Genomic DNA, 19,844 nt, shown 5'->3' on the forward strand with positions numbered 1-19,844 from the left:
CTGGGGAGGGGCTGTGGGGGGGAGTCGCTGGGCTAATGGTCTCTTGTCTCCCCAGCTCCCTGCTGCCTCTGGAGCAGCTGGATCCAAGGCTGGTGCAGCGGCTGCTGGCGCTGGAGCAGCTAGAGAAGCAGCGGGCGGAGGCTGCTGCTGCTCAGCATCCCCAGGCAGGAGCGGGTGGCCCTGCAGCCCCAGCTGGAGGAGACGCGCCGTGAGGTGGAGGTGGGTGAGCCCCACATCCCTGAGGACTCTAGAGCCCCACCCCATAGCCTGTTCCCATAGACAGCCCCACAACACTTCCCTGGTTCCCTGCAGCCTCCAACCCCCTTGTGCCTCCCCACTGACATGGCCTCCCCTGCAGAAGCTGAAGGAGAGGCAGAAGGAGCGGGAAGCCGTGGCTCTGCTGGACAAGGCCTGTCAGCCCAAGCCTCTGCACCACAGCGAGGCCCCCGCCGGGGCCCAGAAACAGGATGTGGTCCTCCCGCTGCAGCAAGGTAAGGGGGCTCAGGGCCCCAATCCTGGCCTGCTCTAACCACTAGACAGCACTCCCGTGTAGAGAGAACCCAGGCGTCCTGGCTCCCAGCCCTACCTCTAACCACCAGACCCCACTCCCCTCCCAGAGCTGGGATAGAAACCACTGAGACAAAGTGGGAATGTTCTTAATCTTTTCTCTGAATAGGATGTTAGTATCTCGGTGTCCCCTGTGTAGTTCTTACTACCTAGGTGGTGGGATAAGGGGGTGGGATTGCTGCAGAGCAAGGGGCCAGTGCACCTAAATGCCTGGCACTCTGTCTCCTAGCAACTGATGGCCTAGGCCCCTCCTCTGCAAAGGTGCCAACTGAAGGTGTGGGAGACAGAGGTCAGGTGACCTCCTGGCCCGGGGAAGGAGCTGAGCAGAGGAGGGAGGGACTGGAGGGGGTTGTTAGTCTGGAGCTGGCTGGGGATGAGGAGTGAGGGCAGACGTGGGGGTCTGGCTCACGGCCCCCCAGAATGGACCCGGCCGAGGGGTCCGAGTCGCTGTATCTACAAGCTCTGTTTTAGACCCCGTTCCTGTCACCGCATAAGCCTCTGTTTTACTGGCTGGCTGAGAGTCTGACTGCAAAGTGGGGCGGGGCAGGACCCTGTGGCTTCCCCAGGACCCTGCCGGGGTGGGCTCGCTGTGGGAAGTGCACGGAGGGGCAGAGGATGCTGAATGCTCCAAGGTCAGACCCAGGAGGTGAAGCCGTGTGAGTTTCCTGCCCTGCAGACAGTCTGCTCCAAGGGGGAGGAGGCTCCCCAAAGTTCTGACTGGCTTGGTGGGGAGCAGTTCTACAGCATCGCCCGGTGACTCCATGACAACCAGGCATCCTGGTTCCCAGCCCCCCGCCCTCCCCACTCTAACTACTAGACCCCACTCCCCTCCCAGAGCCAGGACGGAACCCAGGAGTCCTAGCTCCTACCCAGCTAACCCTGCCCCCTGCTCCGCAGGGCAGACCCCCGTTGGGCAGCAGGCCATGCCCAGTGGAGCCGAAGAGATCCTGGCCATACAGAGGAAGCAGGTGAGAGGGGCTGGGCACAGGGTGCTGGGGGGGCAGTAGGGGTGGAAATGCATCAGGGGGCAGAGTTGGGGGGTTGATCGGCGGGGGGGGCAGCAGGGGTGGAAATGTGCCGGGGAAAAATTGGTCCTGCTAGTGAAAGCAGGGGGCTGGACTTGATGACCTTTCAAGGTCCCTTCCAGTTCTAGGAGATTGGTATATCTCCAATTATTACCTATTACCTTTATTACCGTGGCCTTATGGCATCACTTGGCCTTGTCCCCACTGTAATGAATGACATGCTGCTGCTAAGGGTTGAACAGCATCATGTTCAGGCAAGGAAATAAAGTCCTTCTCTTGTGTTCTGTTTTTTGAACAGCAACTTCAGTGCTGAACCTGAGCTGAAGCCCAAAACAGCACCAAGGAGAAAATCCCCTAGGAAGAAGCGCTCCATAAGAGAGAAGGACGAGAACAACAAGGGGGAAGCTGGTGTTCATTAGCGCCTGCCTGCAGCACCGTTCACCTGGGATGTCACAGCCACCTGCACTTCCCCCCCCCCAGCTACTCCCCACAGGGGGGCAACGAGACATTGTCTCAGCCCACACTGGAGGCACCGGGCGCCCCCCCCCCCCCCCGCGCCAGGCCCTGGGGCTGGGCTAGGCCCAGGCTCTCAGGGCTCCCCAGCCCTGGCCTGTGAGGCAGGATCCAGCAGCTCCAGCTCCCTGCTCAGGAAAAAAAGGACCCAGGCATCCTGCACCCCCACCGCCTCAGTCACTGGGGGTGGGTGCAGAGCCCCAGCAGCACAGCGCGCGCACAGGCCAGGGAATGGCGCCCCTCCCCCGCAAGTACTAACCGTCCCCCAGCCCGGGCAGCATTCCCCGCAGAGACCTCCAGCCCGCAGAGAGGGCGGCTAGAGCGGCAAGCACCACCCGAGCCTCCGGAGGCGTCAAGCGAGCCGCTCACTCTCCGGCACGTGCCGCGCCCATCGAGGTCATCCGAGATCGCACCAATCACAAAGCGCCCTGCCCGAGCGCCATATTCATTGGCTTCCACCTCTGTCCGTCACGGCTGGGAGGGGGCGATTACCCTAGGATCCCGCCCCCCGCTACTGACCAGCGGGCTCCGCACCACTCCGGACTCTAGTGGCTAGAGAGGCCTGTGCTGGTCTCTCGGAGGCGGGCTGCGTACCTCGTGGGACGCTCTGTGATTGGGCAGGAGGGGTGTGACGACACGCGTTTTGGCTGATGGTTAGCTTTGAACATGGAGGCGGGGAGCGGCGCGCGCCGCGCCCCAGGACAAGGCGGGTTCCTGCCCTGGGCCGGGCCTGGGAGCGCGCGCCGGCGGGCGGACGGAGCTGTGGAGGCGGTGTCAGGCCCCGCGCACCTGCCCACGGCCTGTAACCACCAACTGGCCGAGTGCCTCCGGCAGGCGGACGCCATCGACCTGCTCTGGCTGCGCGAGACCCGTGAGGTAGGAGCCGGCTGGGGGAGGGGTGATCCGGCCCAGCGCCAGGCGGGTTTATCTCGACCCGGGGGTTGGTCGGAGTGTGCTGGGGCGGGGGGGTGAGGAGACAGGCGAACAGGGGGGCAGACAGCAGGGGACGAGCAGGTGGGCGGGTGCGCAGCCGGGAGAGCAGTGTCAGGGGGGCGGGAGAGGGAGGAGGGGGCAGGGGGGCGAGCGAAGGGCAAGGATGAGCAGGGGGAGGGGTGTCGGACGGATGGTGAGGAGACTGAGCAGGGAGGTGAGCAACGGGGATGAATATGGGGGGGGGGGGGTGAGGAGGCAACCTGGGAGGAGGCTGATTTGTCCTGGGCCCTGCACCCCCCTAGGGACAGCCTGGCCAGTGGCCTCTAGTTCCCTCATCCTGGCAGCACGTTCCGCCTGGGTCGCGTGGGACGTGTGCGAGGGGAACTGAGTGCTCTGCGTTGATTTATTCATGTGCTGTCGGGGGCTCACTGCTGTAACTGGGAGCCCGTTCTAGTCTGCCTCAACAAGAAGCAGGGAGGCCACAATTCAAACCTTTGAGAGAACCTTTGGGTGGAAAGTAGGGGCCATGGGGGATCTTGGTGTGATGTGAGCAGAGGATTACCTAGGACATCACCTGTTCCCTTATCTCATGCTGAAGTCTAGCACTGCTGCTGGCTAGTGACAGTCGAACCTCTGTAGTGAATGCAGCATAGAAATCGCAGACAGTGTTGCTTGCCCAAATGCACCCTATGCAATAACATACTCATCTTGGGGTAATGCTTCTGACACACAAGAAGTGTCCCACAGTTCCTCTCCTGCTCCTAGAAAATGGGGTGGCTGAATTAGCACTGCTGCTTTGTCTCTCCCATTGCAGCGGGGCTGACCACCTTGCTGAGCCACTGTTTTACTGGGGCCCTTTGTGCCCTCTTCCAGGGAGATTTGTATTGGCTCTGGTTGCAAGTGCCCTGGTGTGTTGTTTCTGGCTGCCTATGGCCACCCAGACTGCACCAGAAAGGAGCCCCAGCAGATGGGTATAATCTGAGCTTCCCATCCATTGCAGGAGAAGGAGCGGCAGCGGCTGGAGAGCCAGAGGAGGAAGCAGGAGGCCGAGCAACAGCGAAAACAAAAGCAATTTTTACACCTATAAGATTACGTATTGGGGTACAGCTCGCCCTTGTACATGGCTACTCAAAGTTAATTGAGAAGATGAAATTTGGTGAAACACACAGAAACTTGATTTAATACAGACAGTTATAACTGAAATCATAGGCAAGGATCAAGCCACATAACAGTTAGACTAAGAGAAGTATAGTAAAGAGGGGCTTGCACGGTGCGGACTTACAAGTTATGACACCAATGGAAACAAAGATTGAGGCCCAAGGGAGCCCGTCAGAAGGGAGGCCCTGCTTCAGTTTACACTGTCTCGGGGACCTGACAAAATGAAAAAATGGTCACTAGGAGAGGTAATTTATCCACTTCCTTATGGTAATAGGATGGCGATATACCATATCTGCTGCTTTGCTCTGATTACAATAATGTCAATAGCTGCCCCAACCCATATGTGACCTGAAGTAGGAGTGTTGAAGCCAGAGGCTCAGTCTCAGGTGTTGAAGCTAAGTGGCCTGTCCTTGTGGAAGAGTGGGACCCCCTTGGGGGTCTAGTGCACTCAAGGGGCACCTCCCAAGGACAGCTTAAAAGCCAGGGCATTGCACAGATCCTATGGATCCATGACAGTGCCAGAGGTTCAGCCTTATGGGGAAAAGATACAAAACAAGAAAAGGATCTAAATGCATATTTACCATTGCTCCCTGTCAGTCCTCATGGGAATCCCTGATCCATTCCAGTGTGTATTAAAACCGTCCTCTAAGGCTCACCTCTTGGGTATCAGGTCATGTCAGTTTTGTTAGAGGTTTTGCCTTCACCCTCCCACTTCCCTGGTTCTCGTCACGCAGACAGGAAGCAGCAACAGACCAGAAGTCCAAAGCGCAGACAGTACCATGTTTATTGGGGTTAGTTTCCAAGCAACCATATTCTGAAGCCCTTCACACCAGTCGGGCTTATCTCGATCTACTGATACAGTCTGTTCCCCAGTGTTCCCTTCCCAGCTCTGATGCCGTAGAGCGTTTATCCCATGTCCCCCTTCCCAGCTCTGATGCAGCTGAGCCTTGCCTGTGTTCCTGTTTCCCCCCCACACACCTTAACAAACATGATTCCAATTTCCCTTCCCCCTCCTTTTTGACCCCATTTATATAGTAATATTCTCAGCTATACCTTAACCAATCATTTTACTGAAATGTAACTAACCAATTCTAACATATTGTAACATAAATATCTAACCAATTATATCCCACCACCCTAATTAACTTACACCTAGCAAAATTAATTATACAGCAGAGAGAAACAATTAGAGAACCAGACAGATTTACAATAGAAAAGTGTGGGACATAAATATAAAGCAATACAGAAATGAGTTTCACAACCATTGAGAAGTGATTTCTTGCCAGACAGGATTCTGTCAAACCAAGTTTTCTTTAACCATCTTAAGATCTGTTTCTTTATCTGGTGGTGATGGGCACTATCGGGACAGGATCATCTTCCTAACAGCCCAATAGCACCTTATTTCAGTGTGACGGGTTTGGGATGTGAGGATGTGACCCTTCGCTTCCCAGCTTATGGCTGCCCCTGTTGCTGAGCCAAAGGCCTTAGCCTAAGAACAAGGCCTCAGACGGTCACAGTGAGAGAAGGCCCAGACACAGGCACACTGAGATTTTGATTCTTTGTTTTATACCCCTGTAACTAGCTAAGTGATAAAAATAGACCTAAGTTCTTAAACTATAGGCTTTACAGACAGGCCTGAATATCTCTATTCTAACAGTGGGTTCTACCCCTTCCCCCATTCTGTGTCTGGCTTGTCTATTTAGATTGTAAATTCTTCAGGGCATGGCCCAGCTACTATTCTGGGTTTGTACTGTGCCTAGCACAACGGAGACCCACTGTTAGTTGGTCCTTAGGCACTAAGGTAATGAATATGATTTATAATAATAACTCTCCTGCCACTTGGAGCCAAGGAAGCTGGTCTTGGGATATTACTGCTTAAAAATGAGCTGGGGAGTAAAATCATACAGTACACCTTGTGACAAGTATCCCACAAATTCCACTGACCTCCCTTATTTTCTTTGCCTTGAGTAGGGTTTCCAGTTTCCAAACCTGATGTGATCTCGCAGCTGGAACGAGGGGAAGAGCCGTGGGTCCCAGACCTCCAGGGCTCTGAGAAAGAAGTGCTCCTGAGAGCTGCCTCCACAGGTAGGGAATTGGTTAAACCAACTAAAAAATTGTCAGTGAATGCAGGAAACATTTGGGATGCCCTACAAAGACCTTGTGAGCTCTCCAAGTTCAAGATTGTTCCCTGCAGATGTGGAATCATTATGGCAGATGTGACTCATGGCTTCCCACCTATTCTGACTTACAACTGGCAGCAGGTCCCTCCCTGATCTCACTTTCCCCTGAGTGTTCTGGTGAGATGTGGATCAAAACTGATCCCTTCCTCTCTCCTCTGGGGAAGGGTTTGGGGAAAATCAGCTCCTGATAGGATTGATCTCCACTGCACATATTTTGGTTTGTTCCCCCCTTTTTCCATTCCTCTCTCTGATATTTCCTTTCTCTCAGGTGCAGGGAGTGGCCTGTGTCTGGATTCTCTCTGTCTCCCATCAGGTGATGGGATGGTGAGTCAGAATGAGGAGGAGACACTCCAGCAGGAAGATGCTGAGCAAGGAGAACCACATGGAACTTTATCAGGAAGATCCAAAGGGAACGATTCCGGGAGTTGTGCACTCCCAGAAAAAACAAAAGCCTCTGAGACTCTGCACAGGCCAGAGGAGAACTTCAGTAGCCACTCAGACCTTATTACCCGTGAGAGAGTCAACTTGGAAGACACACGCTACACATGCCATGAGTGTGGGAAAAGCTTCAATCGAAGCTCAAGCCTTATCGCACATCAGCGAATCCACACAGGAGAGACGCCCTACCCGTGCGCTGAGTGCGGGAAACGCTTCAATCAGCGCTCAAACCTTATTAGACATCAGAAAATCCACACAGGAGAAATGCCCTACACGTGCTCTGACTGTGGGAAAAACTTCAATCTGAGCTCAACCCTTCCGCACCTACGGGTCCCAATCTGGCTGCCTTGTTGGACAAGAAGCACTTCCATGCTGGGCAAACAATGGTAGCCAACGAGGGAATGTATCAGATGCGAAGCTCAGACTGCAGGATACTTGAATGCTGAGTCCCGAGGCTGTGGTTTAGTCCAGGCCTGCACAACTCGTAAAGCGGCAAGGGCAATATTACTCCAAAGAAAACAGCTGAGGGCTGAAAATCCCACCGAACCCCCAGCCCCTCCGAAACACAACTCCCCCAGCACTGCCCACCCTGCAAAAACAACGCCCCCAGCACTGCCCAGGCACTCCGAAACAATCCCCCCCAAAGTGCCGCCTGCCCCGTGGAAACAAACCCTCCTTCCCCAGCACCGCCCTGCCAAAACAGCGGTAATGAACCTTGCTAATATGTTATAGGGGGCCCCTAAGGTAGTATAATTAAGGTAAAAGGAAAATGACTTTTTGTTAGAGATAGAATAAGATCTTCCCCCCCCCCCCCTTGGTAATCAGTTGCCCTGTGGAGTGAATGAGGTGGGACTGAGGAAGGGGTGGAAGGCAGCACCTCCAGACAGCTGCAACCCTTGGAGAGGGGCTGGGAGCCAGACCAGATCAGTAGAACAGGTCAGCCACTGACTCACCATTCACCTCCTCAGCCCCCCTTGCCCCCCGCTCACCTCCTCAACCCCCCTCCCCTGCTGCCGGCTCACTCGCCTCAGCCCCCATGGCTCACCTGCCTGCCCGCCCACTCGCCTCCTCACCTCTCCTCCCACCGCCAGCTCACCTGCCCCCGCCAATGCCCGCCCGCTTGCCTCCTCAGACCCCCGCTCACCTCCGTTCCCCTCCCTGGTTTGCATACTCACCCCACCACTGCTCGCCTCCTCAGCCTCCCACCCCGGCCAGTGATGAGCTGCCAAAATCTTAACAACCAGTTCCCTCCTAACCCCACATGGGGTTGTGGCCCACCCCTGCCCCTGGGACTCCTGCCCCATCCAACCCCCACGTTCCTTGACACCCCCGGGACCCCTACCCCATCTACCCTCCTTCCCTGTCCCCTGACTGCCCCCTGCCACCCCAACCAACCCCTCCTCTCATTCCTGATGGCCCCCCTGGAACCCTTGCCCCATCCAACCACCCCTTCTCCCTGTCCCCTGACGGCCCCTGGACCCCCTGCCCCTGACGGTTCGCGCGGGAAGCCTGGGAGGGCTGAGAAGCGAATGGCGGCTTTGTGCTCAGGCCCAGGGAGGCAGAGGGGAGGTAGGTGAGCTGGGGTGGGAAGCGGTTCCCCAGTGCCCCCCCAGGTTACCTGCTGCGGTGCGGGCGGCCCCCTTGCCCCAGCTCACCTCGTCTCCGTCTCCACCTTCCTGGGCCTGAGCGCGAAGCCGCCACACGGCTTCTCTTCCCTCCAAGGCTTCCTGTGTGAACAGCTGATTAGCAGGGGGAGGGGGGAAAGCGAGGTGGGGCATTCAGGGGAGGAGGCGGAGTGGAGGTGAGCTGGGGCCAGCCACCGGCTCACCTGCCCCCCTGCCACTGCCTGCCCACTCGCTTCCTCAGCCCCCCACCCTCACCTGCTATTGTGTCCTACAGGAGGCCTGTGATATGCAGGGGGTCAGATTAGATGCTCTAATGGTCTCTTCTGGCCGAAAAGTCGAGTAATTTCTGAAAAACTGAGTGTAGCATTGGGAGCAGCATCTGATGTTTCCCTGTCTAGCTGGCTTGCTGCCTAGAACGAACGCTCCTTGAGTGGGGTGATCCCCAGGGAGTAGCTCAAACCTCCAAAGTGCCTGGCCAGGGGCAGGACATTGGCACAGCAAGGGAGGGGTGTGGCAGTGACATCACAAAGGCCTTTTGCAGGACCTCAGCCTATTGGTCCAAGGTGGTGGGGAGGTGGTGACCTCACAGAGAGATGCTGACATCAGCCAGGCAGGACAGGGGTGAGGGGCCAGGGAAACCTCAGAGACCCCTGTGGCTTTGCTGCAGCAAGTCTCCTTCTCCAGGTCTCTCTCTGAGGACTGAGGGAGTATTCGGGTTCATGGACGTGAGCACCAGGAGGAACCTCTTTCGAGTTTTCTCCTTCCCTTTTAGTGATTTTACTAGAAAACAGCCGTCCCTGTTTAGAAGGTAAGAGCCTCCTGGAGGTTTGAAACCTGTTCAGTCTGATCCATCTGGTGACAGTTGGATTCTAGGCATGGAAAACAGGAGCTTAAGGAGGCAGAATTTTATTGCGCACCTGGGATTTTGTCCCTTAGAATCACTGGGGACATTGGGGTTTGTCCTTTTTGTTTCACCTTTTCCTCCATCCATCCCTCCCTCCTTTCTCTTCTTCTCTTGCTTATTTTGTTCTTTCTCCTGTTCCCCTCCCAACACCAGGAGGGAGGTGTGTGTGTTGCGGGGGAGTGCTCTGCAGCTCCCACTGTGGGAGGTCCACCCAAAAATGTGGGGCTGAAATAGTGCTCAGGCAGTCAGGGCCGGATTAACCTTCTGTGGGTCCTGGTACCAAACATATTTGTAGGCCCCTATGTAGTCACTGTGGGCTCCGAGTGTGGGCCTGGTGGGGCAGTGCCATTGGTGCCATAGCAAACCCAGTACTGAACCTCAGAGACATTTTTCATTTTGATCACACACCTCTCCATGACTATATGCATTGCCATACACAGCTCCCTCAGCCCCCGGGTTTTCTTATTGAGCTGTACACCCATGTGGGTTTACCAGTGTCCACAGTGAGCAGAACTTTCATAGTGATCAAGGAAACTCCCCACAGATTTATCTCCTTCCTCATTCAGACCTTCTCTAGCCATGTCTCCAGTACCCCCCATGTCCCCAGTCACGGCATGTGGTCCTAGTCTCACCTCAGAGTTCTAAAGCCAGCAGATACCTGATCAGTTCTGACAGATCCCCCCCTCAGCCCCCATCCTGCCATGTGAGCCAGCCACCTGCAAACACCATCTCCCCAAAGTCAGGACTTAGCCCTTGGGAATCTGAAGCCACCAGCCTCTCTCCCTCTGCTCCCATCTACATGCTAGTCTGCTACCTGGTCACCACCACCTCTCCCCATGCTTGTTTCCTTTCCGCTTTGGACATGCTCCCACCCAGCTGGAAGCTCCCTCTGCCAGCCTGACCTGCTCCCTCCTTCCCTGCTCCCCCTGACATTCCTGTCCTACTGGTGACCTCTGTTCCTTGAGGTGAACTCCAGTGTCTTTAGCTGCTCTAGCTTAATGGCCCCAGTAGTCACAGAGCCACCTGCAGCTTCTCTGGCTACAGCCATGGGGCCAGTTCCCAGAGGCCAGCCTTAGCCAGCTGCAGCTACTAGCCGCAGGAGGGGTGGCAATGCCAGGGCTGAGCCTGCTTGAACCTTGCAACGGCAGCACTAGGGACTCTAAATCCTCAGCCCTGGCCCTAGGCAGCTGCAGACTCTGGAGTTAGGCACTTCCCTCCTCTAGGCCATGGCTTTAAATACCTGAGATTCCCATCACCTGCAGCAGAGGCCACCAATTCTCATGCCCCCCTCAGCCAGCATCTAGTCGTGCAGAAAGTGCAGCCTGAGTGATTGTGGAGGCTGGGGTGGCAGGAGGTTCCTGTCCCTGAGCAGCAGCTCTGCAACAAGCTCACATGCTTCCCAGTTAGGACATTAGCCGCTACTGACAAGGTTTGTCTGTGTTCTTTTTTTTATCTCATTGTTAGGTGTGAGAAGTATGAACTGTTCAATATGTTCAATGAGTTGGTTAATAAGATGTTTATGAAGTAAATCACTGGCTTTACAATAAGATCCAATCTGGAGCATATGAACTATTGACCCCTGGACTCCAGCTCTGAGAGGGGACTTGTTTACCATCAGGGGACAGGCTCAAACCAGTCCAAACCGGTTTTTCCCGCCAAAACCAGCCCTCAGCGTTCCATCTCCTCAGCACTTTTCCCGCCACAGAAGTGATATAAGGACGTGCTCAGCGCCTGCGCGGGGCCGTCCCCCCCCAGCGACGGCCCCTCCAAGGTCGGGTCTACCCAGCGCTCCCGAGCCGGAGAGTGACGAGCCCCCTGGGTCTCGCCGTGAGACTGAGGAACAGGAGGCCTGTCACCCCCATTCCTGCCGTCCTGCATCCCTGGTGTCCAGCCTCCCACGGAGCCCCCGGGGAGTGAGAGACCCCGGGGGGGCACTGGGGGGGCAGGAAAGTGACTCTGCCCCGGGGAACCTGGGAGAAGCCTCAGAGCTGCCTCAGCCCCAGTGGGATTTGGGGGCAGAGACTGGGGCCTGGCGGGGGGGATCTCCTGTGGTGGGGAGATGGGGGTGTCAGGCAGGGAGGAGAAGCTGGAGTTGTGGGGAAGGTCAGTGGGACGCGGGGTGTTGAACTGTCTATGGGCAGCCAGGAAATTCCCGGGGGGGGGGAGTGGCGGGTGAGCGAAGGGGGGAGGGGGGTTAATTGGATCCTGTCCCTGTTTGTGCCACTTGCCTCTCACCCCCGATACAAATTCTCTCTAGTTCTGCCCCTTTTCTCTCTCAGTGTCTCACACGGGGCTATAAAATCTGGGGCGATTCCCCCCCATCCCCGCCAATGATCCGCTCTCCCGTCTCCCCCGATTTCCCCCGTTCTCCCCATGAGTCTCAAACGTCAGTTTAAAATCTTCTCTAGTGAGGGGCATTTTCCCACCCATTTTATCTGCAGCGATTTGTCCTTGTTTAGGTGGGAAATTGTTGCCCTGAGTCATTTCCCAGCACATGGCTGCCTCTGGAGTGGGGGTGGGGTGGCTCAGTGGTTGGAGCACTGGCCTGCTAAACCCAGGGCTGGGAGCTGAGCCCTTGCGGGGGCCATTTGGGGATTTAGTTGGGGATTGGCCCTGCTTTGAGCAGGGGTTTGGACTAGACACCTCCTGAGGTCCCTTCCAGCCCTGATCTTCTATGAGATGCCGGGTCTCTGCCAGGGCAGGGAAGGGAGGCGCACGTGTCCCCCATGGGGACTGCCCAGACCCCCGTTTCCCAATCCCAGTTGTTGCCCCCTAACTACCAACACAGTTGCCCCCAACCATCAGTTGCCAGTCACCCGCCCGTCCCCCACTGCTGCCCCCTTCCTTTATCCAGGGACCTTTCAACTCCCCCTCCCTTGCCCTTTTAATCAGCTCCTCAAAGGTCTCCCTGCTGCCCATGGGAATGGTGGGGGTGGGGGGAACCATTACTTTGTGTTCATGTATTGGACAGTCGTATAAAATCCAGTCCAACAGTCCCCCTTTTCCACTAGTTCGTTAACAGCAATATAAAATCCCCTCAGATCTTGGTGTTTTTCTCTCATATTACCAAATACGCAGTTTGTGACACATTTTCTTTTCAAATCTCAAAGATTCATATAAAATAACCTCAACATTTCCCCACTGCTCTCTAGTTGTCTATTTCTAATTGCATATGCCCTGAGATTTCCCCGTCTCTCTAATTATAAAATACCAAGAAAATATCAGATTTACACCATTTCTCAGATTCTTGAACCTGGATATAAAATGTTTCCAAATGTTGCCCATTTCCTCTTTATTCATTTATCAAATATTGATGTGAAACACTCAGATTTTGCCTCCTATCGACAACTGATATAAAATCCCTCTGATTTTCCACTTTGCTCTCTATAATTTGCAAAATGGATCCCAAATCTCTCAGAGTTCCACCCTTTCTCTTTCATTTCTGAACGTTGCTCTCAAAGCTCAGGTTTTGCCTTTTTCTATGTCATTATCAAATGTCAGTTAAAAATCCTCTCGGGTTTGGGGCTGTTCCCCGTGTTTCTAAATCCCAGCAACTTCTTCCTTCGAGGGAACCTGTTGCCCTGAGTTCTTCTCCATCCTGGATGTTGTAGGGGGTTAAATTGCCCAGAGATCATCTTTCCCGACTCCTTTGCGAATCATTTGTTCCCTCCTTTACCTCTGTTAAAATGTTTGCCAAAGAAAGAGACCAGCCAGATATTTAATACACATCAAAGCCAGAGGCCTCCCCCTGTTTGGGGCTCAGTGGTCCCCAGCTGGTAACGGGAGAGTTGGCTGGACCCTTTTCTTTTCTCCAGCTGGCACGGGATGAGGAGGTCACTCTGAGTGCAGTGTGAGTTGAGAAGTATCCCAAACCCCATGGCAAATGGCCTCTGTGAGGGGCTGCTTCCCGCAGTGCTAAGATGCAGCCACCTCTGGGGTGGATCCAGGGTGGCCATTATTTGCTAGTGACAGGGCATGGAAATTTCTTATCTATTTTGTCCCTCCAGGCCTTCCATTCTCCTGTTCAAGAGACATCCCCCAGGGCTCCCTCTGCCTGTGTGACTGGCCAGCAGGGGGCGGTGGTCACTTTCTATCCACTTCTCAGGCACTGTGAGGTAACAGTGTTGCTGGGTGGGGGTGGGGCTGTGGGAGATAGCAGCTGAAGGGGAGTGTGGTGGGGGGAGGCCTCTGGGTGGCTGGGCAGGGGGTACCCTAGTGAGGTTGGTGGGTTCTGGAGATTTGGGGTTTCAGGGGGTGGGTGTGATGTGCCCAGCCCTGAGGCTGTGGGTCCTGGAGGTGGGTATTGCTGGGGGCCTGTTGGCTGCAGAACAGCCGGGGTGGGCGTCTCTTGGGGAGGCGGGACAGGGGGTTAGAGGGAGCCTGGTGCTGTGCCAGGGGCTCTGTCTGGGCTTCCCCCGCAGACTCCTGGGATCGCTGCCGTGCCCAGTGCACAGAGTGTGTGTGGGAGAATCCCCGGCGCTAGGCCAGGGGGTGCCCCTGTAAAGCATCAGGGGATCCCGCAGGGGGGAGGAGGAGGTGCCAGGCAAAGGGCAGGGCAGATCCTGCTGGAGGGCAAGGGGGGGGAATCCTAGGCAGGCAGTGAGGGACTGAGTTCCCAGTGGGGGGGGGGTCCCTTTTGGGGGGTCTCTGGCTGTTCGGGTCTCTTGGTGGGGGGAACCCTTTGGGATTCCCAACCTGGCAATGAAGGTCTGGTGGGGGTTGTCTGGCCGGTGGGGCTCTGAGGGGTATCTGAGGTCCCTGGCCAGGGACTCTGGGGGCTGGGTCCCAGGGAATATCTGGGTGGGGGCTGGCTGGGGTTCTGGGGTCTGCGCCTCGCTTCTTCTCCCTGATTAGCTTATGCCAGAATCCTGGCTCCAAGCACTGCCCGACATTCCCCGGCCAGGCCAGTCACTGTGATAACTTTCCAGCCACCTATCAAACACTGTGAGGTGAAATCACAGATTTTTGCTCTTCTCCCTTCTTGAAAACCGCAGGAACTTCCAGTTCCATTCTCCTAGATTGTCCAGCATATGGCATCCTTCCACCTCCCTTCCACGGGACCAATACCTGCCTTAAGACACACAGAAAACAATCTTTATTGCCATATACTTTCACTCTTTCTTTGCTTTAACCCCTAGGAATGTACCTGTTGGACAATCAAAGGAGTTGCTCCATTCCTATGGATCCCAAATCAGAATTCAACATATATATTTTATACTAATAACATTTTATCAAAGTATTAATGAAATGTTAACTTGCTAACTTGAGACCATGGGTGGAGACATTATCTAATCTGTTAATCATTGGCTATTGTGCTATCTTGTCTTGCTGCAAAACCTGTCCTGGGGTGTGGAACTGCCTACCCCATCACTTTCCCCTGCCCATGGAAAATCTATATATTCTATTATAATTAATTTATTAACAGAGTCTCTGAGCCTAATAAGCCCACTCCGCCAGCACTGTGTGTAATAAACTCCTATTCTTGACCTCTACACGGTGTAGATTTGTGTCCTTCACAGACACCTGCTGAAGAAAGAGGAGATTCAGCATCCAGCTTGGCTGAATGCGTCTCCTCTCCCCACAGCTTGGTGATCTTTTGAGGAAATGGAGAAGACTGCCTTTGCCTAGCTGTACATCGCTTGCAAAAGAAACAGGTCTTTTTGGTGACAAGTGTTGAAAGGAGCCATTAGACAAATGTGGAGACAGGAAAAATGCCCCCCAATTCAACTGGCATCTGTGGATGCTGAAGCCACAACACAGAGCGCTAAACACTATATGAGAACGGCTGGTGTCAGCAGAGTCTCTACCAAAGCCTTTTGCCACCAGCAGGGGCCTCTCTGTGCACAGAACTCCTGGTAGCGTGATGGCTGCAGACAGTGGAGAACTCCATTTTGGCATCTCTTTTGTGGTGAACATCTGCAGTGGCTATTAAAAGGTCTCTAGACAGTGATCTTTGGGAAGAGCTGGCTGAAGAACCTTCCTACTAACCAGGAGAGCCTGGCTTGGCCTGCCAGTTCTTCCTTGCCGAACCTAGTGTGTCTGTTGGCTCCTTTTTTTGTATCTCTTTTCAGAAAAAGAAAAGATCTGTCAGCAGAATCCTTCTAAGTGCTTGTTCAAGACAGAGAGAGCCTTCCTTGCAGCTGAGTCTCGGTGCCATGGGGGATGCCTCACTGTAGCACCTCCTGCTGACCATCCTAGCAATTAGCTCTGGTTCACCGGTGCGCCTTCATCTAGTAGCGTCTGGCCACCATCTGTTCTATCATTAGGACCCTTGTTGCTCTCAGGACTTCGGTGTCCTCTTATGGACACAGCCCTCTGGCTGTGCCCCACTCAGTTCTCTCCCCCCTGCTGGGTGGGGGGGGTGTCCTCTACCCAGACACTTGCCTCAGTGGCCGGCTGCAGTGCAGGGTGTAGCCACCTGTGTCAGTGGCTACTGAGGCAAAAGGTGTGAACCTCCAACCCTGCCATCTGTTTCCCTGGACCATTTCCCAACAGGCCTAGAACCTTCCTCCACCTTTGTATCAGGGCCTTAGTCTGCCAGGAGGTCACTCATGCACCTATTACCCCAGCACTGCTCTGATCATGGTGCCCTCCCGGCGCCCGCCTTCCTTCCTTCCTTCCTTCACAGCAGCCAATCCTCCCTCCTCAAACTCCAAGGAGTGACTAACTCTTGCTGTGCTGAGCAGCTCTTTATATATGGGCTGCTCCAGCAAGCCTTCTCCTGATTGGCTCTTCCAATAAGCACTTTCTTGATAGGCTGGGTTCTGCACAGCCTCTTCAAGGCTGCCTTAATCTTTCTCCTGCTTGTTTTGGGCAGACAGCCCACCACACATGGAAAGTGGCAAATGAGAAGTCTGGAGCTGAAGGAAAGGTTACCATGACTCAGAACTGAGCCGAGGTTGCTGCGACTGAAACACAGATCACTAACCATTATATGATCACAGTGACTGGTGGGAGAGGTACATGTTAGAAGACCTCTGTCTACTCAGCTGTGGCTTTCTGTGCACAGAGAGCCAGACACCTCAAGGTCTGCAAGTCTTGAGGGAAATGGGGAACGTCTGTACTTTAGAATTTGCAGGTGTTGACTTGAACCATCAAATGAAACAGTTGCAAATACCTTCTTCAGGCAGGCACCATGGCTTAGCTGGCTAAAGCACCTGTCTAGTAAACAGGAGATCCTGGGTTCAACTCCCAGTGGTGCCTTGGTGTATGGCTTTTGTCTCCTCTGCTCACATTTTCCTGTGTCTTCCTAGGAAACAGAAGAGGCCTCCCTTGGTATCCAAGTCATTGCTTGCTAAGGAAAAGGCTTCTTTGGAGAGAAGCATTGGAAACAATCAAATCACAAACCTGGAGTTGATGAAAACGCTGCTATGACTGGTATTGGCATGGCGGTTGCTTCAACTGCAATTGCTACAACACGAGAGCCTGCGCCACACATCCTTGTGATTCCCTGGAGATGTTCACACACAGGTGTCATGTCACCTTCCTTTTGAATGTCATTGATGAAAAATGGAGCGGTTGGGAGAAAAGTCCCAGAGAGTCGCACTGTGGCTAAGCTGGGTGACTCACCTGCCAGGTAAAGTGGAGTTAGGGATGCAGCTCCCAGTAGTGCCTTAACAAATGTGTCTGCTCTTCCCACCTTTTGGTGACTCTTTTGCGGAAACAGAGAAGACTGCCTCTGCCTTGCAATGCAAATGCTTGCAAAAGAAACCAGTTGTTTTTTCTGACAAGTGTCAGAAGGAGGCACATAAGAAATGTGGAGACAAGGAAAAGGTCATCGTAACTCAACATGCATCCATGGCTCTTGAGGCCAGAACGCAGAGCACTAAGCACTGTACGACCACAGCAAAATCTAAACTTTACACCTTATTACACTAGGCAGTAGTTAGTTCAAGCAATTTTCTCATCCTACTGGATGTTACCCTCCTTAATACATAGAATTCCCCCTAAAACCTGGATTACTGTCCTCAGATGACCTTCATTTTCTCAGGATTCCTGCTGCTTCCAGCATAGGTGGGGGAGGAGAAAGGCAAAAAACATGATGCCACAGTCTCCTATTTTATATCCTTAGTTCAAGTGTCTAGAAGACACTTGCCCAGACGTGTCCGGGTGGGCTCTGCTGAGTCACTAGGTTGGGGAATCCTCCTGGTGTGGTCTTGTGCAACTGAGTCATAGACTTGAGCAGTCCCCACAGTGTTGTGTTTGGGCATCTGTCACTGAATTGGAAATCCCTTAATTACAATTCCTCTGCTGATTCATGGCTGTTGAACACCCTCCTCGGCAGGGGTCACTAGCAAAATTATAGCCTATTTCAGTAACAACCATACAGCAAAATGCATAACTTCACACACCCTCATGCTATACATATTTGGACAGAATAACCGATTTCAGCAGATCATGACTTTTCATACGATAACTTACATGGAATGGTTGGTAGGACATATCACAGCCATATATGAATGATGACTATGTGAGCTACAGGGAGCTAGTTTGAAGTACATCATGTCACAAAAGCCTCTAGAGACTGGCCTTTGGGAAGTGCTGGCTGAAGAGCCTTCTGAGTAACTGAGAGATCCAGGCTTGGCCCTGCCAGTTTGTGCTTGCGAACTAAACTTGTCCGTTGGGCTCCCTTTTTTGTGTCTCTTTCACAGAAACAGAGCAGAAGTTCTTGGCCAATCCTTGAAAGTGCTTGTTCAAGACACAGGGAGCCTCTGTGCTGGGGCAGGGGTAGGGGTGCAGAGGTGCTTACCTCGGGCAGCACAGCTCCCAAAGTGACTGGCACACACTCCCCTCCGGCAGTGGCTCCTAGGCAGTGGGATACGAGGGCGGGTCAGCTGTGCAGTTTGCACTCAGGGCTGCAGGGATATGCCGGCCACTTCCAGGAGCAGTGTGGCAGGGAGGGAGGGGGCAGAGTGGGCAGGGAGCCGCCTTAGCGCTGCTGGCACATCTCCGTGTGTCACTTGGGGAGGCATCAGGTCTCTGTGGGCTGCCTGGGGCAGGGGCAGTGGCCGAGGGGGCTCGGCCACCCCTTTGCCTCCTCTCTCCAGGCTCCCAGACCATCTTGCCGGCCGACAGGGATTTTAGGGTGCAGCAGCGCAGGGAGCAGGAAGGGCAAACCACAGCGGCTGCCTCCCCCACATGCAGGAAAATGGCTTGACCTGCTGGCCCCACGGACTAAGGCACCAGGCCTCCAGCTTGCCCATTCCACCCAATGGGTTGATCTTGAGGCCAGAATTATTCGCAGTCGGGATTTCCCCCAACAGTGCCCCACAGGGGTCCAGGGTCAGCTCCAGCACAGGCCACACAGGAAGGCTTAATGCTCGAGCTGCAGTGCATGCTGGGCAGGCTCTAGGCCGGGCTCCCCATGGCAGGAGAGAAGAAGAAGACTGGGCCCCTGGAGGGGCAGGCTGGGGCTTCCTGGATCCCATTTGCTCACAGCCAGCACCCTGCCCCCACTCCCATGTCATCAATGGCGCCCCCAGGTCAGCCAGAATGGAGCAGCGGTTTTCACTGCACCAAGTCCACTTACGGCTTACAGGCAACTCCCAAACCCACCACAGCCCACCCTGTCGGCCAGAAAGGAGCCCACTCAGCCTCGCCATTGCTGCTTTTCCTTCCCCCCAGAACCCCGCTTCTCCTGGGCTGCAAGGAGCCATCCCTGGGAAGCCAAGAGGCAGGCACAGGATTCTGCCTCCCAGCAGCCAACCGCACCTCCTCAGGCTTTGCAGAACGAATGGTGACGCTCTACTAACCCCACTTAGCCGCACTGAGGTGCTTAGCTTCTGACCTGCCTTTCTCAGCTCGACTTTCCTCTTTTGCCCCATTCTTGCCTCACTTCCTCCTTTGGCAAGTCACGCAGAGGAGGCCAGCAGGAAGAGCCGGCCTCCACCGGCCAACCTCCAACAGCAGAGGAGGCCAAGCCACAAGCCTCCAAAAGGTGACACGCCGCACTCCTCTAGGTTCTCCAGCCTGACACCAAGGTGCTTTCTCCACTGCTGTCAGCACCCTCTGTCATGCAGGGGTTGGAGTTATCCCAGGGACAGGCCAATAGGAGAAGGAGGAGGCCTTCCTGAACAGCAAGGGGATCTGGCAAAAGGAAGCCAGCATGTTTCTGCCTGGTTTTGAACCAGGGACCTTTTGCATGTTAGGCAAATGTGATAACCACTACACTACAGAAACTCCATCTGCTTGGCTGTTGCTCACCCTGGCACAGACCGATGGACAAACCTGGAGAAAGTGGTGACAGCCCTTCAATAGGTCAGCTGGCAGAGCAGAGGACTGGAGCCGGCGCTCAGGAAGTCGTCCTTACGTCGCCCTTGTGACTCCAGCTTGAGGGAGAGCTTCTTTTTCTTCCCCTTGCTGACAAAGAGCAAGAGAAGAATGAAAGGTCAGGGGGGCCAACTCAGTGCAGAAGCCCATGCTGTCTTTTCCTGCTGCATAGCCTGAAATGAGGGACTCGTGGCAGTTAAAGGCACTGCTGCACTTTCATTGGATCTCTGTA

The 19,844-nt window shown here is 54.5% G+C and overlaps 1 long non-coding RNA gene and 2 other non-coding genes across 3 annotated transcripts; 2 read left to right on the forward strand and 1 right to left on the reverse strand.

Moving 5' to 3' along the window:
• Positions 1-353: 353 nt before the first annotated feature.
• Positions 354-1,975, forward strand: LOC120381660. The gene is made up of 3 exons (XR_005588125.1): positions 354-491; positions 1,465-1,535; positions 1,891-1,975. It is a non-coding gene; the product is annotated as an uncharacterized LOC120381660 (long non-coding RNA).
• A 14,497-nt stretch (positions 1,976-16,472) lies between these two features.
• Positions 16,473-16,546, forward strand: TRNAT-AGU. Its single transcript has one exon. It is a non-coding gene; the product is annotated as a tRNA-Thr (tRNA).
• Positions 16,547-19,449: 2,903 nt separating this feature from the next.
• On the reverse strand, positions 19,450-19,522 carry TRNAV-AAC. Its single transcript has one exon. It is a non-coding gene; the product is annotated as a tRNA-Val (tRNA).
• Positions 19,523-19,844: the final 322 nt, after the last annotated feature.

Source organism: Mauremys reevesii, linkage group 14 (assembly GCF_016161935.1).
Source record: "Mauremys reevesii isolate NIE-2019 linkage group 14, ASM1616193v1, whole genome shotgun sequence".
In the NCBI taxonomy this organism is placed as follows: Eukaryota; Metazoa; Chordata; order Testudines; family Geoemydidae; genus Mauremys; species Mauremys reevesii.